This window comes from Lissotriton helveticus, chromosome 6, assembly GCF_964261635.1.
Source record: "Lissotriton helveticus chromosome 6, aLisHel1.1, whole genome shotgun sequence".
Lineage (NCBI taxonomy): Eukaryota > Metazoa > Chordata > Amphibia > Caudata > Salamandridae > Lissotriton > Lissotriton helveticus.
Genome location: NC_136067.1, coordinates 1124618446 through 1124638603, shown reverse-complemented (window position 1 = coordinate 1124638603; position 20158 = coordinate 1124618446).

Sequence of the window (20158 nt, the reverse complement as noted above, 5' to 3'; positions counted from 1 at the left end):
ATATGGTGAAAAAATGAAAAAAGGTATTTTGACCCTTGAAAGAATACTATTTAACACAGAGTGGCTCCATAAGACTCCCAGACACTTTGTTTTGGAATGCTGCAGACTAGCTCTAATGGAGAACTTTTTTCAATATAAAGAGATGCTCTATCTGCAACGTCATGGCAAGTCGATGGGCAGTACATTTGCCCCCAGTGTAGCGGGGCTTTATGTCAGCACCTTTGAGAGCACCCATATACAGAATGAAGGTAACCCTTTCCAACATCGAATACTCTTTTGGAAAAGGTCTATCGATGATATCCTGCTAATATGGGACGGAGATACAACCAGCCTGGAAGAATTCCACTCCTGAATCAATTCACGAGACGAATGTCTAAAATTTACATACAGTGCCAACAACACCAGTCTCGACTTTTTGGACATAACCATTTTTGCAGCGAACAATACCCTGCACACTAAAATGTTTTTCAAGCCAACTGCTAAAAACAGCTTGTTATCTTTCGAACGTTTCCATCCTCGCCCTCTGAGGGAGAACCTCCCGTACAGCCAGTTCCTCAGACTGAGGAGGAACTGCAGTAAAACCTCAGACTACAAAAAACAGGCCAATGACCTTTGTGAAAAATTGACAAATCGCCAATATCCGAAAAAAGTGATCAGCAAATGTAAAAAACGGGCTCGTAACCAATCGAGAGAGGCCCTTCTAGAGACAACAACCAAGCCACAGGATGACAGAATCACGTGTGTCACAACCTACGGCCTAGTGACTAACAATATCAAGAAAATCATAAATAAAAATTGAAGAATTCTCACATCTAACTCCCTTGATTGGTCTAAGCCAAGGTTCGCCAACAAAAGGAGCCAAAATTTGAAGGACCTGTTAGTCCACACCAGACCTCCACCAAAAAAACTGAAAGATAACCCAGGCCTGTGGAACAACATGCCAGTAATAGGCCATTACCCATGCGGCGCGTGTTCAGTCTGTCACCTCACAAAACCTACAAAAGAGTTACAACTACTACCATATCTCAGATGGAAGATGAGACGCCACACTAATTGTAACACAAGCCACGCCATCTACATGATTACCTGTCCGTGCCAAATGCGGTACATCGGTATGACGTGCCACAAAGTAAAACAAAGACTTTGTGAACATCGGAGCAACGTCAACTGTAAAAAACAGACTACAAAAATGTCCACCCATTATTTAGAATCAGGACACACAACTACTGATCTACAATGGGTGATCCTAGAGACTCTTGACGTCATAGACAGTAACGCAACTAAGATCCTTTTCGAGAAGGAACAACGCTGGGTACACCGCCTCAAGACAGATACTACAGGCTTAAACGACAACATTCCCTGGCTGAGCCTAAACAAAAAATGAAATAAAAAATGTTTTTACAATTAAAAGTATGACCTAGATCTCCTCTACTCAACATTACCCATTGTGTGGATAATTCACAGTTAACAAAACCTTCATACCATTTCAAACAGTACCTACTCCTTATTGAGTGTATCCCTCAACTTGCAAGTTCTACTGCTAACTTTGAGCACAACATGAGACAATTTAATTTTTGTCATTATATAGGTATACAGTACTTCAGTAATCACCTAATAGGTAGCGCTATACAATAAAGATATACACAACTCCCCCTTAGTCTCATTGGTCCGATCAGTTAGACCAAAAAAACGTTTATACACTGTAGACACCAACCTCTATTTACCTCATCTAAACATTTAACATTTATCATAAGTGCTCCTCTTAACCACTACCTTATTAGGTAGTCTCTTATAACCACTGTATTAATAGTCACAAATCAATATCTTATTCACGAAGCGAGTAACTCCTCGCTCTCCATTAAATTCTTTCATATCTCCTTAGCCACGAACTCAGGAGCTATTCCGGGTTGAGATAGGCAGAGACAGCACAAGCTGCGCCGAAGGAGAATAGACCCAGGTAGACACTCTGGGCGCCTCCCCGACGTCGACAGAACAGCAAGTATTTCAATCCCTAAAAAACTGTATTTCATTATCCCTTGTAGTGAGGTACTCCTTCAGTGCCGCCGACCCGAAGGAAGCGCAACTCGCGACTTTGTGAGGTATGTTGAGCTAGAAAGCCGATCACCCGTTTTGTGCATTATAGCAACGAATAGTCGATACGCACACAATCGAGTGTTTCCCGACCCACAAGAACTAACAACAATCGTTGCATATCCTCAACCCGTACCCAAGAGTTGACATATATTAACAACCGATTATAGCGCTGGAACACATCCCATCCGACTTTTCACTATCCCCCTGAATAATTGAGAACAGTCTTAATAGTTCACTGAAACCGAATAGTCACAATCACATCACAATATGCATCTTGATATAGGAAATTATCAGAATTGGTTGTCACTTGTGAATTGCACTATAATTATATGTGTATCTTCCACAGCATGTATAAAAAGCCACAAGCATGAGGATGAGAGAGTCGACGCCCCAAACGAGTATGAATCTGGATAAAGTATTGCCATTTTTTAGGTGTTCTTCAAAATCTGTCAAGATTTTGATAATTGTACTATTTGTACATAATTGTGTGTCCCCCCTTACCCTCTCCCCATCTGTGTGTCTGTATGTACATTTTCTTTCCGCAGGTACAATGCAACCTCCCACAGACTAATGGAACAGGTCAAAATACCTTTTTTCATTTCTTCACCATATTCACTACCCAGCACTGGTCCTGAAGAAAGCCAAACCGACCTATAGAGGCAATTAAGGCTGAAACATGTCGACCGTCTTTTTAAAAATCACCATAACTGTGCGATTGGATTACTAACTTTTCCATAGCAGCACACCCACAATCTTATTTACCCGAACCCAGACCAATTAAAGTTTCAGTCTGTTTGTTCAGGTATTTTAATTATTCCCTTTAACACCTATCACCCACAATTCACGATCACTACTGTTTTTAACTATGGGTAAATACCTCCAGGCGGAGGGTGCATAAATACTAACCCCATGATTATGCACACACGTGTCAACAAGAGCGGGGAGACAACATATACCGCTACGAGATACAATTTTACACGTGCATGAGGGTTTTTTACTTGGGAGACACCCCACATCGACCTGCATACCCTAGTTATGCAGGACAAGTGATCCTTCCCCCCTGATTTAGTGATTAATCCTATGGAGACTGAATGGATCAGTACTCTTCCTCCCCCTATTGATTGATTGTGATCTGAATTGCCTCAGCTATTATGCTGTAGATATGGTGTTCGATGTTTCACCTGGTGTAAAGTTTTTTCAAATCAGATGTGACTACCTCATGAAAGGAATCGATGGAGTCTCTTGGCATAGTTGGCATAAAACAAGAAGTGGGTTTGAACGGGCTCATGCCAGCACCAGATTGCTCAATATGTGCTTCCACAAGTTCCTGTTGTGTGGACAAGTTACAATCCAACTGGCTGTTGTCAATGCCCATTTGTTGCAAGGTAAGTAATGCTTTTGCATCTCGGGCCTGGAGTGCATTGGCAGTAGATTCTATGGTTGTCTCTGTGCTGTTATTTAAACCATCTTTTATATTGAAAAATTTGCGTAGCTTCAATTTCCGTATGTATCGAAAGATGTCTATTCTGGTAGAAGCATAGTTAAAGTCTGTCAGAGGGCAATGTGATAATCCTATGCTTAGTAGTTGGTTTTCAGCTGCAGTAAGTGTAGTAGTTGATAGATTTATAATTGTTTTGTCTTTTAGTTCTTATTGCGTCAATATTGATTCTTCTTTTTGGGGTTTTTGTTGCTGTTTGCATTTGTATTTTTTCCGGCGTTCTTTGCGTCTTCTGTTAATTCTGGCCCTTTTTGTTGCTGTTGTTGACGTATATATATATATATATATATATATGCACACAAACTCTCTGGTTCTTTCTCTCACACAAACAACAAGCACTTGCATAGCAAATAGGTCTAGCCTTTGGGACCTTGTAAGTGTTTAGTTATGCACCACAATATCCTTGGTGCAACAACATCAACGGTTGCATGGCTAAGCACTTATAAGGTCTCAAATGCGAGACCTATTGGCTATGCCAATGCTTGTTAAAATATTTCTATGATAGTTGGCTACTTTCTCGTGGACTACTGCCTACTTTTACAGAAACGTTTTCCTCAATTCACCCATGTGCTTTTGTAGATGAGCTACCACGCCAATTTGGGGCAATGTTTCAATAATCTGCAACTAGAATTAGCCTCACAAACCATTGACACACTGGATCCAAATTCCATATTTGGAAGTGACATAAAAACCTCGCTCCTTCCAAATACTGAGTCACTATCTAAACTTAATCCCATTTTAAGAGTTGGTAAAACTTTACAGACTTTTAAAATAGTATTGAAACATAGGAAAACTCAGGTTTGCGTTTGCAGACTCTGATTCGCAGTATTTGTGACCACAAGAAGGGCAGTACATCTAGCCCTTTTGTCCTTTGTGTGTTCAAATGTAGTCGATGATTAATGTGCTCAATGGCGAAGCTCAATTGTACGCAAAGTTTGCAAGTCGCGGTTCTAAACCTAGATAAACTTTCTTACACCAGTAGAAGGGACAGGTGAGATCAGGTGAAGTCTCAAAATACAGAGCCAGATCTATTAAGGACTTTTGTTGTTGTTGCATGACGCAAGTCGTTGAAAGGCAACACAAGTCCCTAAATAGCATTTACAAAGCAACGCAAGAGGCTATTTGCACCGGTTTGCACTCCAATAAAAAAGAAAATGGAGTGGTTTCCTTTGCATTTTGTTACATTTGGTAGTGGTAGGCATTCCATGTGTGGAGCATGGTCATTCCTGGGCATCCACCCATGGACTTTGACGCAATCCCAGATTTGCTTAGTGTAGTAAACCTGGGATTGAACCAAAATGGTATGCCTGCCACAGAGAAACTTAACAAGAAGACATTTATTTTACATGATTTCTTTGGTTCATTCGAAGATTGCTAATTTACTAAATAGTTCTGGAGCACTGTGCCTTATGCTAAATCAAAATGAGGTTGATGATCATGATGATCATGCTGTTTGAGCCTTATGCTAAATCAACAATGAGGTTGATGATCATGCTGTTTGAGCCTTATGCTAAATCAACAATGAGGTTGATGATCATGATGATCATGCTGTTTGAGGATCGCGAGTAAAAGGTGAAGAGGTGCAAAATACATCAGGGCACATTAGGAAACCCTCCTATCAATGCAAATGTACTTAACAAAGACATGTACAAAAATGTTAAACTCTGTTAAAGGATTGGGATAAAATTATATTGTTCATAAAGATAATTGTTTTAATACAATGGTGACAGTCATTAGAATCTACAACGCATACATATATGTATGTATGTGTGTAGGCATGTGGAATTTGTTTAGTGTGAACTTACCAAAAGACAGCAGACATTCTTTTAGAATGTCACAGGTGTGATAGCAACTTGTTAGACATTGTGCAAGCTAGAGGGTGTTAATATTAAAACAAACTGAGCTGTGGACTTCTTAGTGGTGAAAGGATTGGAAATTCACTTTTCACAGACTGGATAGACAAGGTTTTGCACAAAAAGACTTGGACAGACAAATCATCTCAGATAAAAACACGTCCATCATCTGCTTCATAGGCGATGCACGCAGTTCTAGAAATCATGGTAACACTAATTTCCTTATTAAGCATCCCATGAAAAATGTGTAGTTTTAATTTCAGGTGCCCAAATCAAATTGCTATGATGTGGAGTCCAAGGGACACATTTTGTAAGAAGTTATTACAAAAACAACTCATACTCCTTTATGAATTAGTAAAATGGAGAAAGCAATATATGATGAAGTAATTTACACCAGGGTAAAAATTTAGAAATTAAAAAGAACTGGAGTATGACTGGCAAATTATAATTAATAATGGGTAATTGAGCCAGAGGGAAAACAGCAGGCTTCATTTATTGAGCTACTTTAAACACCGAATTGTCTGTCAAACCGACTTCTATTCTCAATTAACCGGTTAAACAACTCAATTATTTTCTGCAGGCATTGGACATATAGCTATGTCCATCTGTTAAAGGTGTTGTTAGTGAGTCTGCTATGTTGGTGACTAAGGAAATCAAACAAAGGAAAATGTACTGGAGTTACAATATTGAGAATATCAAAGTATCCATTTTCCTGAAGTCATAGATAATAAAACATAGGAGGATATTATTGCAACATTGTTGGAAGTTCCGAACGCCATGGCCTTAAATCTGCTTTGCTGGAATTCCTTCAGAGTAACTGACAATATAGTTGGACTTAAGATAAGGAAACTGGGTATGGCACAAGAGGATAGCGAAGGTACGGCACCAGCCAACTTTCAGATAAATTTATCAACATAGCCCTAAGGAAAAAGACTAGTGCTTCACAGAAGAACCTTATTATGATGAATAATTCTAGCCAGAGTCACATGAATGTGCTGTGACTTCTAAGTATAGTACACCAGGCCTACTCCTGTCAATCTAGAGCAACGCAAGAGAACTACACGCGTATCTCCCAGCTACAATGTATAACAAAGGGGCCAATTCAGGTGCATCCTATGTGAGATACCGACCTGAAAATAATAAATATGAACTTTTGTTTTTATTTATTTTTTATATACTGTTTTATTTGTTCCTACATCCATGGTCACGATGGTGTAAAGAACTAGGAAATGATGCGGAGGGCAGACTAGCAATCCAGGCAAGGTAAATCAAATAGAAGATTCACACAAAAAGATGCATTTTTAGCTTTCACTCTAAGAGAAGACCCTCAACGCATCTTAGATCCAAAAGTAGATATGTCTCAAGCTTAGGTCCTTGAACACAGAATGATTTGCTTCCACTTTGGTTGTACATATATATAAACATACTGGTAATATTTTGGAAAAGTTTGGAGATTGAAACAAGGCCATGACATTGTCTCAGTGAATGTCATAGTCTCACTCATCCCTAAACACTGATGCGCATCTCCACATATCTAAACACATGAAGTGCCCTTTCTTTGCTTATTCAAACTAATCAAGACAATGAAAATGTAAAATTGATGACAAACCCTTGTTTCGGCAGAGAGTGGGCATCATTGTGGGACACTCCTTTTTTATGTCTAGGGCTTGAAAAATCAGCGTTGCTGCTATACATTTGGAGTAGATCGCAGACACCTCAACATTATAAATGCTTTCATTGTGCACATTACAATTAGATTGTAGGCATCTAGCAATATACAAAAGAGCCCTCTTGCACCTACAAAGCAGTCAGCACTTCAATTTTATAGTGCCACGTCTTTCACAAAAATGGGGTTGTAACCCGTGCACGCAACTTTTTTGTGAGTCTAGTAATATTCTGTAAACTAACCTATATACTAATAGGTTGGTTCACAAAATAATGATTCACAGGAGGGCACATAATGACCAGCCCAAATAATTTTCCTCATGTAGATCGCAATGCGCGACTCATTGTTATTGGCTGTAATCACAGGGATGGTGCCCTGTAAGGGTCAGAAGACCACCATCCCATGACCGCATTTCAAACCGGAAATCTATTTTTTAAAGCAGTCTGTGTCCTAGAATGAACCGATGGTGCATTTTTTTAAAATAAAAAGGTTTTGTTTTGGAAAACTTAATGGAGACCAGACAGCTGCCTTCTCCCCACGATGCTGCCAACACAATTCCCATAGGGAAGTGACTCCTAAGGGACCCTTCACCCTTGTGGATCAGCTACCACCTCAACTCGGGGTCAGTAACTCATCAAGGTCTGCAACTGCGATTGCAGTCATCAACCATTAATGCGTGCCTTTCAGAATCAGAACTTGGTGGGCGCGTCCCTTTCACACCTCCTCCTATTTGCAGAAAAGCAAGGATTTCAAAAGTCCTTTCATGAGTCTGAAAAAATGTCCAACTCATAAAGGGGCTTTTTTAACAAAGATACGCCCCTTGCGGTTACAAACCCTCTGATTTTGTGAAAAACAGGGGTTTTAACTACAAAAGAACTTAGTCCATCAAGCCCTATTTTTTTTTTAAAGCCTAAATCAAAGTTAGTAAGATGTGGTAAATAATGCTTGACAAAAATTCAGGATGGATGTTTTTTTAACTGCTTTGAGGTTGGCTAGTAAAGGGAACCCACAGTGAATGTTGTCACAAAACAGGCATCATGCGTTTTGTGACCGTTGGTGATGTACGATTGGGCAAATAACAACAGAATTTCATGTTGGTGGCAGCTCCTGAGGTTCGCTGGGGGGATTCTGTGTCAGTGTGAGCAGCTACACCTTGGAGCTCGCTATTACCAGCAAAGCTTGTTCAGCTATTTCAGAGAGCGTCGGCATGATTTAGATGCTGGCGCCATAATAACTTTTAAAAAACTGTCACTCACCACTCTGTGCACTGTTTTATCGTTTTTACTGCCAAAAGTATTACTAGTGCTTTTTCGCTCTTCTTGTGGCCTCCCTCGCCCCGTTCCACCCCGGCTGACTGTGCCGATTGTGTGGAGGGCGAGGCGCCATCTTGGGCTGTGTTTTCCTGGAGCGAGGCCGGAGTTAGCGGTCTAGCTCATTTGGGGAGGCAGGGCATAAAGTGACAAGCAGCGCAGGGCTCGCGGTGAACTTTCAGGTTGGTGGCAGCTCCTGAGGTTCGCTGGGGGGGATTCTGTGTCAGTGTGAGCAGCTACACCTTGGAGCTCGCTATTACCAGCAAAGCTTGTTCAGCTATTTCAGAGAGTGTGGGCATGATTTAGATGCTGGCGCCATAATAACTTTTAAAAACTGTCACTCACCACTCTGTGCACTGTTTTATCGTTTTTACTGCCAAAAGTATTTCTAGCACTTTTTCGCTCTTCTTGTGGCCTCCCTTGCCCCGTTCCACCGCGGCTGAAAGTGCCGATTGTGTGGAGGGCGAGGCGCCATCTTGGGCTGTGTTTTCCTGGAGCAAGGCCAGAGTTAGCGGTCTAGCTCATTTGGGGAGGCAGGGCATAAAGTGTCAAGCAGCGCAGGGCTCGCGGTGAACTTTCATGTTGGTGGCAGCTCCTGAGGTTCGCTGGGGGGATTCTGTATCAGTGTGAGCAGCTACACATTGGAGCTCGCTATTACCATCAAAGCTTGTTCAGCTATTTCAGAGAGTGTGGGCATGATATAGATGCTGGCGCCATAATAACTTTTAAAAACTGTCACTCACCACTCTGTGCACTGTGTTATCGTTTTTACTGCCAAAAGTATTTCTAGCGCTTTTTCGCTCTTCTTGTGGCCTCCCTCGCCCCGTTCCACCGCGGCTGACTGTGCCGATTGTGTGGAGGGCGAGGCGCCATCTTGGGCTGTGTTTTCATGGAGCGAGGCCGGAGTTAGCGGTCTAGCTCATTTGGGGAGGCAGGGCATAAAGTGACAAGCAGCGCAGGGCTCGCGGTGAACTTTCATGTTGGTGGCAGCTCCTGAGGTTCGCTGGGGGGATTCTGTGTCAGTGTGAGCAGCTACACCTTGGAGCTCGCTATTGCCAGCAAAGCTTGTTCAGCTATTTCAGAGAGCGTGGGCATGATTTATATGCTGCCGCCATAATAACTTTTAAAAAACTGTCACTCACCACTCTGTGCACTGTTTTATCGTTTTTACTGCCAAAAGTATTTCTAGCGCTTTTATGCTCTTCTTGTGGCCTCACTCGCCCCGTTCCACCGCAGCTGACTGTGCCGATTGTGTGGAGGGCGAGCCGCCAACTTGGGTTGTGTTTGCCTGGAGCGAGGCCGGAGTTAGCGGTCTAGCTCATGTGGGGAGGCAGGGCATAAAGTGCACATGTGTCCCCGGGAGCACAGCGGACGGGCGCAGCGGGCGCGACGATGGGGCGCCTAAGGTAAGCCCGTCTGCGCTCGTCCGCGCACTGGCAGCGCACAGGGCCAGATTCGCTGTCGCTGCAGGGACTGATCCTGGAGGCTCACGCATTACCTATAATAGAGAGTTACTATACTCCCTTAAGAAATACTCCTTTTGCAACATCTTGCCCTGGAATGTACTTCACTCTATGGCACGGACTTGCCCAGCATGCCAGTTCCGGTTTAGAATCTCTACATCTACCTCATCCCCTCCTGTTGACACTGACCCTCACTCCAACATTCGCGCTGCACTTATTAATGCTCGCTCACTAGTCAAGCACACGGAGGAGGTTCATGAGCTGATCATAGATGATTCGCTTGACCTCTTATTTATCACGGAGACATGGCTTCGTACTTTCTGCGCTCCAGTGATCGAGCTTGCCATTCCCCGGGGGTTTAAGATAACGACGCTTGACCGGTGTTCTGGCAGAGGGGGGTGGTCTAGCAGTGATTTAAAGGGACAAATGGTCTTTGATGAAGGAATGCACAGGGGTTATTGTTGAAGGAGAAGCTCTGGAATTTTCGATAGCTCTTACTCCCCAATTTACCTTGGGTGGGATGTTGATCTATCGCCCCCCAGGTCCTTCTGGCTCCTTCATCAAATCACTAGAGGAGGTGATTACCCAGAGAGCACTGAGGTTCGCTAAATTTCTACTACTAGGAGATTTCAATATCCGCACGGAAATCCCGACAGCCCCAGGGACCAAAGAGCTAAGGGACCTCTGTGATTTTACTCACCTAATCCAGCAGGTTCACAACACTACCCACTTAGGAGGCCACTGTCTAGATCTTGTCCATTCCAACTTTAATATAACATTAGAAACCCCACGCCCAGTCACTTGGTCTGACCACTTTTTGATTTGTTTCTCATGGGATATTGACAACGCCCGCATACGGGGAAAGGAGTATCATGACCCCCTCCCGCCGAAAATTTGTATCCCTGCCTTAGCAGATGCACTGGCCCACACTCACCCTGCCGAGGCCCATAATATAGAGGAAGCAGTTGAGAATTTCTCAACCTGGATAAGCTCCACTATAAATACTTTACCTCATCCATCAGGGAATAGGCGTTCTAGAGCCTCTCCATCCTCTCCCTGGTATACGGAACATTTAAAAACTTTAAAGCTTGGTTGTAAGGAGTGGGAACAGGCCTGGCAGCGGGAATACTGCCCCACAGCCAAGGCGGAACTCCGAGCAGCGCAAAAAGAGTACTATGCCGCCATTAAGTCTGCCAAATGTGACCACTTTGCGGCTAGAATTAGCAAGGCCCAAAACAATAGTAGAGAAATCTTCGCTATTGTGCGGAGTTTTACGTTCCCAGCGGCATAAACCTCGTCGGCCCCTACATCTGTCGGCTGGTGCGAGAAGTTGTCCCCTTTCTTTATAGAAAAAAATCAAAAAATCCAAGCCAGCCTTAAGCTTCCCGCTCTGGTCTACCCCCCTCCTATTCCGGTTGACCAGGACCATAATGAACCATTCCAGCTCCTTACCACTTTTAATATTGCGGAGGCGATGGACGTGATGTCCACTTTTAACATTGTCGAGGTGAAGGATGTGCTGTCCATCTTAAAAGCACGTAAGTCCGGTTCCCCTGCGGACCCTTGTCCTGCCAGGGTTTTAAGCGGAGTGGCGAAAGTAATTGCTCCTATGGTGACAGCCTTGGTTAACGATTCTTTACAATCAGGCGTGATGCCTCACCAATGGAAACACGCAAAGCTCCTCCCTCTGATCAAAAAACCCTTGGCAGATCCTCTGATTACTTCCAATTACCGGCCCATCTTCCTGCTCCCAGCATTAGCTAAGGTCTGTGAGAAGGCTGCTTTCAGACAGCTGGAGAAGTTCGTGGAGTCCTCCGGCGCGCTTCACCCTGCCCAATCTGGCTTCCCAACTTCTTTTAGCACTGAGACTGCGCTCGTGGAGGTCACCGAGGCCATTAGAGAATGTCTGGACGGGGGCGGCAGGGCGGCTCTGATTTTATTGGACCTCTCTGCTGCGTTTGACACGGTACCCCATTCCCATCCCCTCTCTAGGCTGTCGGATGTTGGCATCACGGGCGCGGCCTTAAGCTGGGTTAAATCTTTTCTCACAGACCGCTTCCAACAAGTATGGATGCCCCCCTTCCACTCATCTAATAATAAGGTGAAAACAGGAGTCCCCCAGGGGTCCACCTTGAGCCCCTGCTTTTTAATGTCTATATGACCCCTCTCATCTACCTGGCGGAGAGTTTGGGTGCCAAAATAATGGCCTACGCCGATGACACCCAACTTCTCTTCACATGGAACGATGGTGACCTTCATACAGAGGGTGTTCAGCAATGCCTGTCCTCGGTATTTGCATGGCTTGCCCGGGCCAGCCTCAAGTGTAATGAGGACAAGTCTGAAATACTCCTGTACTGCCAATTCCCGGTGGCCTTTATAGAATCTCTCTGGCCCAAAGGATCACCATGCCCCAAGGGTGACTGTGGGATTACAAAAAACCTGGGGATTTGGTTCGGAGCTGATCTGTGCTTTCGCGAACAAATCACGAGGCTGGCGGGTACATGTTTTGGCACTCTAACCACCCTCAGGAAGTTTTTCCCTCTCCTCCCCCAAGTTGCAAAAGAAGCAGTAGCCAGGGCACTTATACTCTCACGCCTGGACTACTCTAATGCCCTTTATATCGGTGCCCCAGACTTTCTGATTCGCAAACTGCAAGTGGTCCAGAACGGGACAGTGAGGCTCCTCTTTGATATCCCCAGGAGGCCAAGCGTGCGCAAGCAGCTCTGCGAGCTCCACTGGCTTCCTATCGCCCAAAGAGTGCGCTTCAAGGCCCTGGTACTGGCCCACAAAGCTTTACATGGCCCGTGCCCATCCTACTTATGGGCCAGATTTGCGTTCTACCAGCAAACACGTCAGTTGCGATCGGCCACCCTCAAACAAGTGGTGATTCCTAGGTTCAAGAGGGTTCGTCTAGGTGGTCAGTCTCTGGCGGTTAGAGCTGCTTCCTTGTGGAACAACTTACCGGACGCTCAGAGGCACATACCGAACCTGACTAGTTTAAAAAAACTTCTCAAAACTCATCTATTTCAGCAAGCATTCTAGCTACAATACTCTCAGCTGACACTATGTCTCTCTTCCGAGCCAGGACAGTCTTGACTAACAGTGCGCGTTACAAATCAACATATAACATAACATAACATTTGTAAATGAAGCTCTGGTAGTGGCTGCGCTAAAATCTACAGAACTATATATTACGATTGCATCCCCTATAATAGCCTTGATAGGTGATACTACAATGCACATTTGCATTATGTGTATTATCTTTACATTTATAGAGATTCATGTTTAATTTTTGCGGAAAAATAAGTACAAAGTCAAAAATATTGTGTAAAACGTGGTGAAAGAGTACCTCGTTGTTCTCATTATATGAGCTAGCTATTTCAACTTTAGGTAGGCAGCGGTTAATAACAAATGTTCACATGAGGTAGGCGAGTTTATGGCATTTTCGGAAGGCTGTGAGTTATGACATAGCTAAATGAATATTGAATAGAAAAAAATAGACCACCAATGTGAGAGAGCAAAACTTAAGGTGCTTTCAACACACTGGAGGCTTGCAGTTATCACTGCTTTTTGGGGGTTTAAGGATATGTCTGTAAAGCTTGGGTCTCTTTTAGAGATAGATCGTAGCTGAAAAATACCCAATTTGTATAGGAAACTTGATGTAAGGGAGAATCCACCTGCTAAATTTCCTCTATTGTAGGGACAGTATGGTGGAGGAAATTCAGCTGGTGATTTTAAACCATATTTAGATTTTCTTTCAAATGCTGGAGAGCTTTGGCTGATCACTAAACTCTAAATTAGACCTACTTGTACTGGGTCCTTCAACAAGCACTTTTAGAAGCTCCCACAACAAGGTTACTTAGAGCCTCATTTAGAATTTCAGGGAAGGTTACTCTGTCACAAACCTGATGGATGTTCGGTCCGCCTAATTATAAGTGAATTATATCCAAAGTCACTTGAAAGAAGGCAGACAGGATATATATCCATCACGTTGTGATAGAGTTATACATGCAGTCTAAATCTGGCCCTTAATTCATGTCATGGCAATTAAACCTTCGGCTGTGAACATCTGACAATTTCTACTTGGGAAAGGTGGTGGCCATGTAGTGCTTAACTTGTGCCAATGTTTGCAAGTGGTAGGCACTGTCACTCATTTTTGTGGAAACTGACTTATTTTTCATTATCAGGCTTTGGGTAAGAGCAAGAGAAAAGCAGAATAGGGAAAAAGAAGGAGAACGATGGGGAGATAGTGTCAAAGGGAGAAGGCATTGATGAAAAGAAATTCAAGGGAAAGATAAAAACACAGGAAGTGTATAGTGGTGGACGAAGGAGGCATAAAGTGGAATTAGTATCCAACAGCCTTGGTATTCGCCAATCCTCGCATTAGGGAGGCAGGCTCTCAAGAATAAAACTTAGGCCCGCTAACTTCTATTTTTGCAAACTATTGCCGACGTCACTTGTTTTAAGTGTATCTAATCTGAATCAGGCAGCTACATTAACCATAAAACTAGATTCCCTGAGTACAGGGGTTTTTGGTCGTGGTCCCTGTTGTCACAATGTTGCAGTATTGGTTTCAACACTTACCTCATGGCTGAGTCCGCATCCAGCAGCGGCAGCGCGTGCGCCCGGAAGTAAAGGAAGCTAAACAGAGTGAAAGACAACAGCAGCTGCACGCTGCTCCGGTGATCCATCACTGAGGCTCTAACAAAGAAAATAAGAAACAAGCATCACTCATGGCACGTTAGTCTTTTGATGGCATCTGTCGTTGAAAACAGTCAAGGAAAAGATCTTTATGTGTGTGTCAGTTTAGGCAGCTGCCAGTAGCAGAGGAAAGCACAGCGCAGTGTAATGATTACGTTAAAGACACTGAAAGCCCCCGCACCTTCCCACATGCAGCCAAACGCCTGAAAACCTTCAACAAGCGCAAATGTGTAAAGCCTGAGGACACCGCTGCTCTGAGAGAAGATGCTCCCCCGCGAGGCACAGCTGCGTCTTTGAGGGCGCGAGTGAGATGCGTAAGAAGCTTCCCGCTGCCTGAGTGCGGGTGCTGATTAGAAAATGGAAGGAGACTGCTGGGACAGGGTAATACCTACGGCTTAATTCAATTCAATTTATGAACTTTATTCGGATACAAAACAACATATCCATAAAAGTACAATTTAAATAGCATACATCAAAGTAAATATGGGCCTCCAATAACATAGTACACAATTCATAGAGAAACAATCATTAAAATGATCGGCTAAAAACATACAATAAAGTGCAGTGATTTTAACAAAGTTGCATAGAATTACGAGTGCGCACTGCAGCTTTCAAAAACGATCCAACCCGGAAGGTTAATTCATCATCGTTTAAACCTAACACCCTCCAATAGGAAGCTTTATAATCAATTATTTCTAGAGCTTTAAAATACGGGATCAAAAATCTTTTGGTGAGAAGTATATAATAAAAACAAAAAAATAAAAAGTGCAGCATTGATTGTTGTGTTGAATATTACAGGGGCAGGGTAAAAGATCAAGATTATTAGTAAAACCCACTGGAAAATACAACATGTATTTCATAGTATCTATCCTTATCCGAAAAAGTAAACCCCTTTCCCAGCGGCCGATGGGTTTTAACAAATATCTCGATACCGCTGGTATCACATTCTCGATTTGCATGTATCTAACCACTGAACTTTTTTTACATTCAGTGGTTAGTCTAGCTTTTTTATGTATGGCATACAGGGTCTTCTGGAGGATTTTACTGCTAATAGAGCTAGAGTCTAAAGGATTTGAGAATACATGTTCCAAATTCACACTGGCTAGGCTTTTACGAACCGTGGCCAGCCATGGTGTATACGTCCCCCTGTCACAATTCAAACAGTCTAAAATGATCTCTCTTGTTAGCACTGCTGCAGGATTGTTCCAAATTCTCAACCAAAATAACGTAGCGCGGGCCTTAATATAATCTTCTATGTATGGAAGGTTGAGTTCGCTATGGCTTGCGTACTTGGATGAGGAAATAGGTGCACCCAGGAGTTTACGACAGAATCTATTCTCTTCACCCTGGATGTAACCACTAGTCGTGTACCCCCAGACTTCCGCACCATAGGTTACGACTGGTATGCATTGATGTCTATAAATCTTGAGAGTAGATAGCACCACCTCAGCACTCCTTGGCTTAGGAAACCCAAGTATGGTGTAAATAGAGTTGGTAAACTTCCTCCTACAATACACCACATGGTCATTCCACAAGCCATTGGAAGCGAATACCAAACCAAGGTATGGGAAAGTGCAAGTGCTCAGTAGTTGGTTTGAATTTAAAACTACTGGTGAATTAGAATACTTTTTAGACCCACACGTCATCAAAAAGTATTTTTTTAAATTAGTGCATAAATCTAGGGTGGCCATGAACTCTAAAAAGTCATTAACCAAAATACGTAAGGCCTTTGAGGTGCGTCCCTTCAGTACTGCATCATCGGCATATAACAATGCCGGAATTTTGTTACCATTATTAGATGGGACGTCCTGAGTTAAAGTGACCAAGGACTTACTTAAGTCATTAATATATAAAACAAATAGAAGGGGGCGAAGACACAACCCTGCCTGACCCCCCTACCAACTCTAATGGCTTTGGAGACCTCACCATCCCAACTAATACGAACCTTGGAGTGTAGGTCTCTGTACAAATATGCTAAGAGGGAGTACAAAGAACTCTCCAATCCATAATCTAAAAGAGTGGACCACAGCCGGGATCTATTAAAGAAATCGAAGGCCGAAGTGAGATCCATTAATGCGAGGTACAAAGGGGTTTTCTTGGCTATATTATATTTGCCAATAATCAGATTGAGGTTAAGGTACTGTTCTACAGTGCCACCTTTACTCCTAAACCCCAGCTGACATTGATGTAAAACCTGGCATTCTTCAGCCCACGATTTGATCCTGTTGTATAGTACTCTCCCTAAGATTTTCAGAGAATTATCGATCAGGGAGATCGGCCTATAGCAACTCGGGTTAGACCGTTCCCCTTCTTAAAAATTGGTACTATAAAACTGGAGGACCAGGTTTGGGGTATAGGGGAATTTATTAAGTTGTTAAAAATGTTTAAAAGTAGCGGTGCCCAAAAGTTGAGGTGATTCTTTATTAGATCGATGGGGAGGCCATACGGCCCGGGGGCTTTATGTCCCAGGCTCTGATTAATTGCCTCCTCAACTTCAGATAGTTCAATCCGTAACCCAATAGTTGGGGTAAGCGCCTCACAGACTAGACTCGGGTCCGGAGCAGCATAGATCTTGCCAAAGTGGTTCTCCCAGGACTCGCTAGATATATTACAACTGATAGGCGACATTGTATTTCCCAGGGATCTCATACCTTTAACTGCCTACCAAAAATCCCTACCATTTTTTAAGGTATTTGCCCGAACAAGATTATCCCAGTGGTTTTATCCTAAGCGATGTTATGTTATGTTATGTTATGTTATGTTATTAAAATTTCTTGAGCGCACAGCTGCCCCAGCAAAGGGGCGTCCTGGCGCTTTGACAGATGCTATAACATAACACACTAAAAAGACTAGCCAGAAACTGGAAAGAGGAAAGTTTTAATGGCCTGCCTGAAGGCGAACATATCCTCAAGAGCACGAATGTGGACTGGTAACGAGTTCCATAGGCCAGCCGCTAGAACCCTAAAAGAACGGCCACCCATCCTGCTCAACCTGAAGCGTGGGCAGACAGCCAAATGGAGACCCTCCGATCTTAAAGATCTCGATGGCACATAGGGTGTAAGCAGAGTAACAAGTGCCGGTGGCGAAGAGGTTTTCAAAATTTTGAAGGCCAGACACAGCGCCTTGAACTTGATTCGCTGTCTGACCGGGAGCCAATGCAAGGCCATGATGGTACCCGACACCGAACAGTGTCTGGGAAGGCCCACAATGGCTCGTGCCGCGGCATTTTGTACTCTTTGGAGCCTAGAGGCCTCCGCTTGATTCACCCCTAACAGCAATGAGCTACCGTAGTCCAGCCTAGATAGTATTGAGGCCTGAACTACGAGCTGTCTGGTAGGGGGATCAAAGTACTTCAAGACTGGTCTAATACCACGCAATATTCCATAACATGTGGCAGCCACCTTCATGGTGTGGTCCTTGAAGGAAAGCGCAGAGTCTACCCAGACTCCTAGATTTCTCACTCCAGCCACTGGAATAGGTGTGACACCAAGCTCTGACGGCCACCACTGATTACCCCATAGCTCAGCCTGCTTCCCAAGAACCAATACCTCCGTTTTGGTGGCATTCAACTGGAGGCAGTTGGTGCGAAGCCAGCTTGCTACTGCCAAGAGACCCGCCCGGAATCTCGAAGCAGCTACCTCGGGGTCTCCACTAAGTGTCACCGCTAGCTGTGTGTCGTCCGCATATGAGGCCATCGTAAGGCCCCACTGTTTGACGACACCAGCCAGCGGTTTCACATAGAGATTAAATATGGTCGGACTTAGTGAAGATCCCTGAGGAACTCCCGTCTTCAGGGGGTAAGTAGTGGATTGGCCAGGTGGTATAGCCACTTTAAAAGTACGATCAGCCAGAAAGGACCGGAACCATTGGAGAGCGACATCCGTCACTCCCGCCTCCTGTAAGCGCTGGATAAGTATTTGGTGGGACACAGTATCGAACGCAGCGCTTAAATCTAATAATATCAGCGCTGCAGTATGACCCATGTCAAGTACCTGGCGAAGATGTTCCAAGATGTAAAGAAGTGCCGTCTCGGTACTGTGTCCTGACCTAAATCCATTCTGGCTGGAGTCCAAGATCTGGTTGCAAGCCAGATGCTCGGACAGAACCGAGTTGACATGCGCTTCTGTTACCTTGGCGATCCACGGCAACAGGGAGATAGGTCGGTAATTTTCTGGCAGTCGGGGGTCAGAGTTTGCTTTTTTTAATATGGGGGTAACCACTGCCTGCTTCCAGGCCGCGGGTACAGTTCCAGAAGACAGGGACATATTAATGAGATCCAGTATGGGATTGCGACACAGCGGGGAAAGGGTATTAATGAAGGCAGGCTTCAGCGGGTCCGCCGGGGAACCTGATTTGACCCTGAGGCTGAGTCTGTCAAAAGCCTCAACTGACAATTCAGGTAAGATAGCCAGAGGCTCATGATCCAATGTATCAGAGACAGTGGCTTCTCGATCCTGGTGGAGTGTGTCGAACCCGTGATATATTTTTTCCACTTTCTCCACAAAAAAAGAGGCCAGTTTATCACAGTGTGAGTCTGTGCAAATCGCCTCTGCTGTGGATCTATTTTTCATTAGGTCCTTCAGTACCTTAAAAATCAGTTTTGAGCGGTTGGTACTGGTGGCAAATTCCTGGGCATAAAATGCAGCTCTAGCTCTGCATATAGCTCTGTGATAAAACTTTAACTCAGTAAAATACCGGATTTTCTGAGCCGGGTCATATGATCGTCTCCATTCCCTCTCAGTCTTACGGCAGGATCTTTTCAATTCTGCCAAAGACTCGTTATACCAGGGGCTAGATACTTTTGTTCGGCCTTTCGCCCATCGTAAAGGTATCAAAGAGTCCAAGGCGTCAGTTATCCACAGGCAAAACTGTTGGTAGCCTTGTTCCACATTAGTAAGATTGTTTAGAGGTTTCCGCTCTAATATACCGTAGAACTCCTCCAGCGTAAGTTTATACCACGGTCTTTTAAGAGTTAGCCTTTCCCTGGATATAAACGGCTTGTCATGGACCGGGCAAAGTGCCTCTACAAGTAGATGATCAGTCCACCCTATCCTCCTTGGGTCTGACACCCTTAACCCCTCGAGAGTAGAAAAGAAGGGGTCAAGGATATGGCCTCCAACATGAGTTGGACGGGTGACAAGCTGAGTGAGTTGGAGAGCTTCCAAGTCAGCCAACAGGGAGCTAACGGTAGTGGATGATCCATTATCGAAATGGATGTTAAGGTCACCCAGAATATTGAAGTTGGCACAGCCCAATGCTATAGGACTGACCATATCGGCCAATGCGGATCACAAGAGAACTGTTCCTAGGTTTAATAGCAAGCGCCCTTCGCAGAGCTCTGTTAGCTATAGAGCAGTCAGCATTAAACCATCCAGGATCTATGTTAGTTTTCTTGTTTGGCTTAGACAGTAGGGATTTAATACCAGAGCAAAGCTGTATAAAGGCGCCAACCACCTCCCGATTACACTCTCTAAATGTCAAGCAGGTGTCAATCAAGTCAGGATAAGTTCTTACCATCCTTTCAAACACTGCTCTGTTATCTATGCCACGCCACAGCAATCAAAGATTATCAG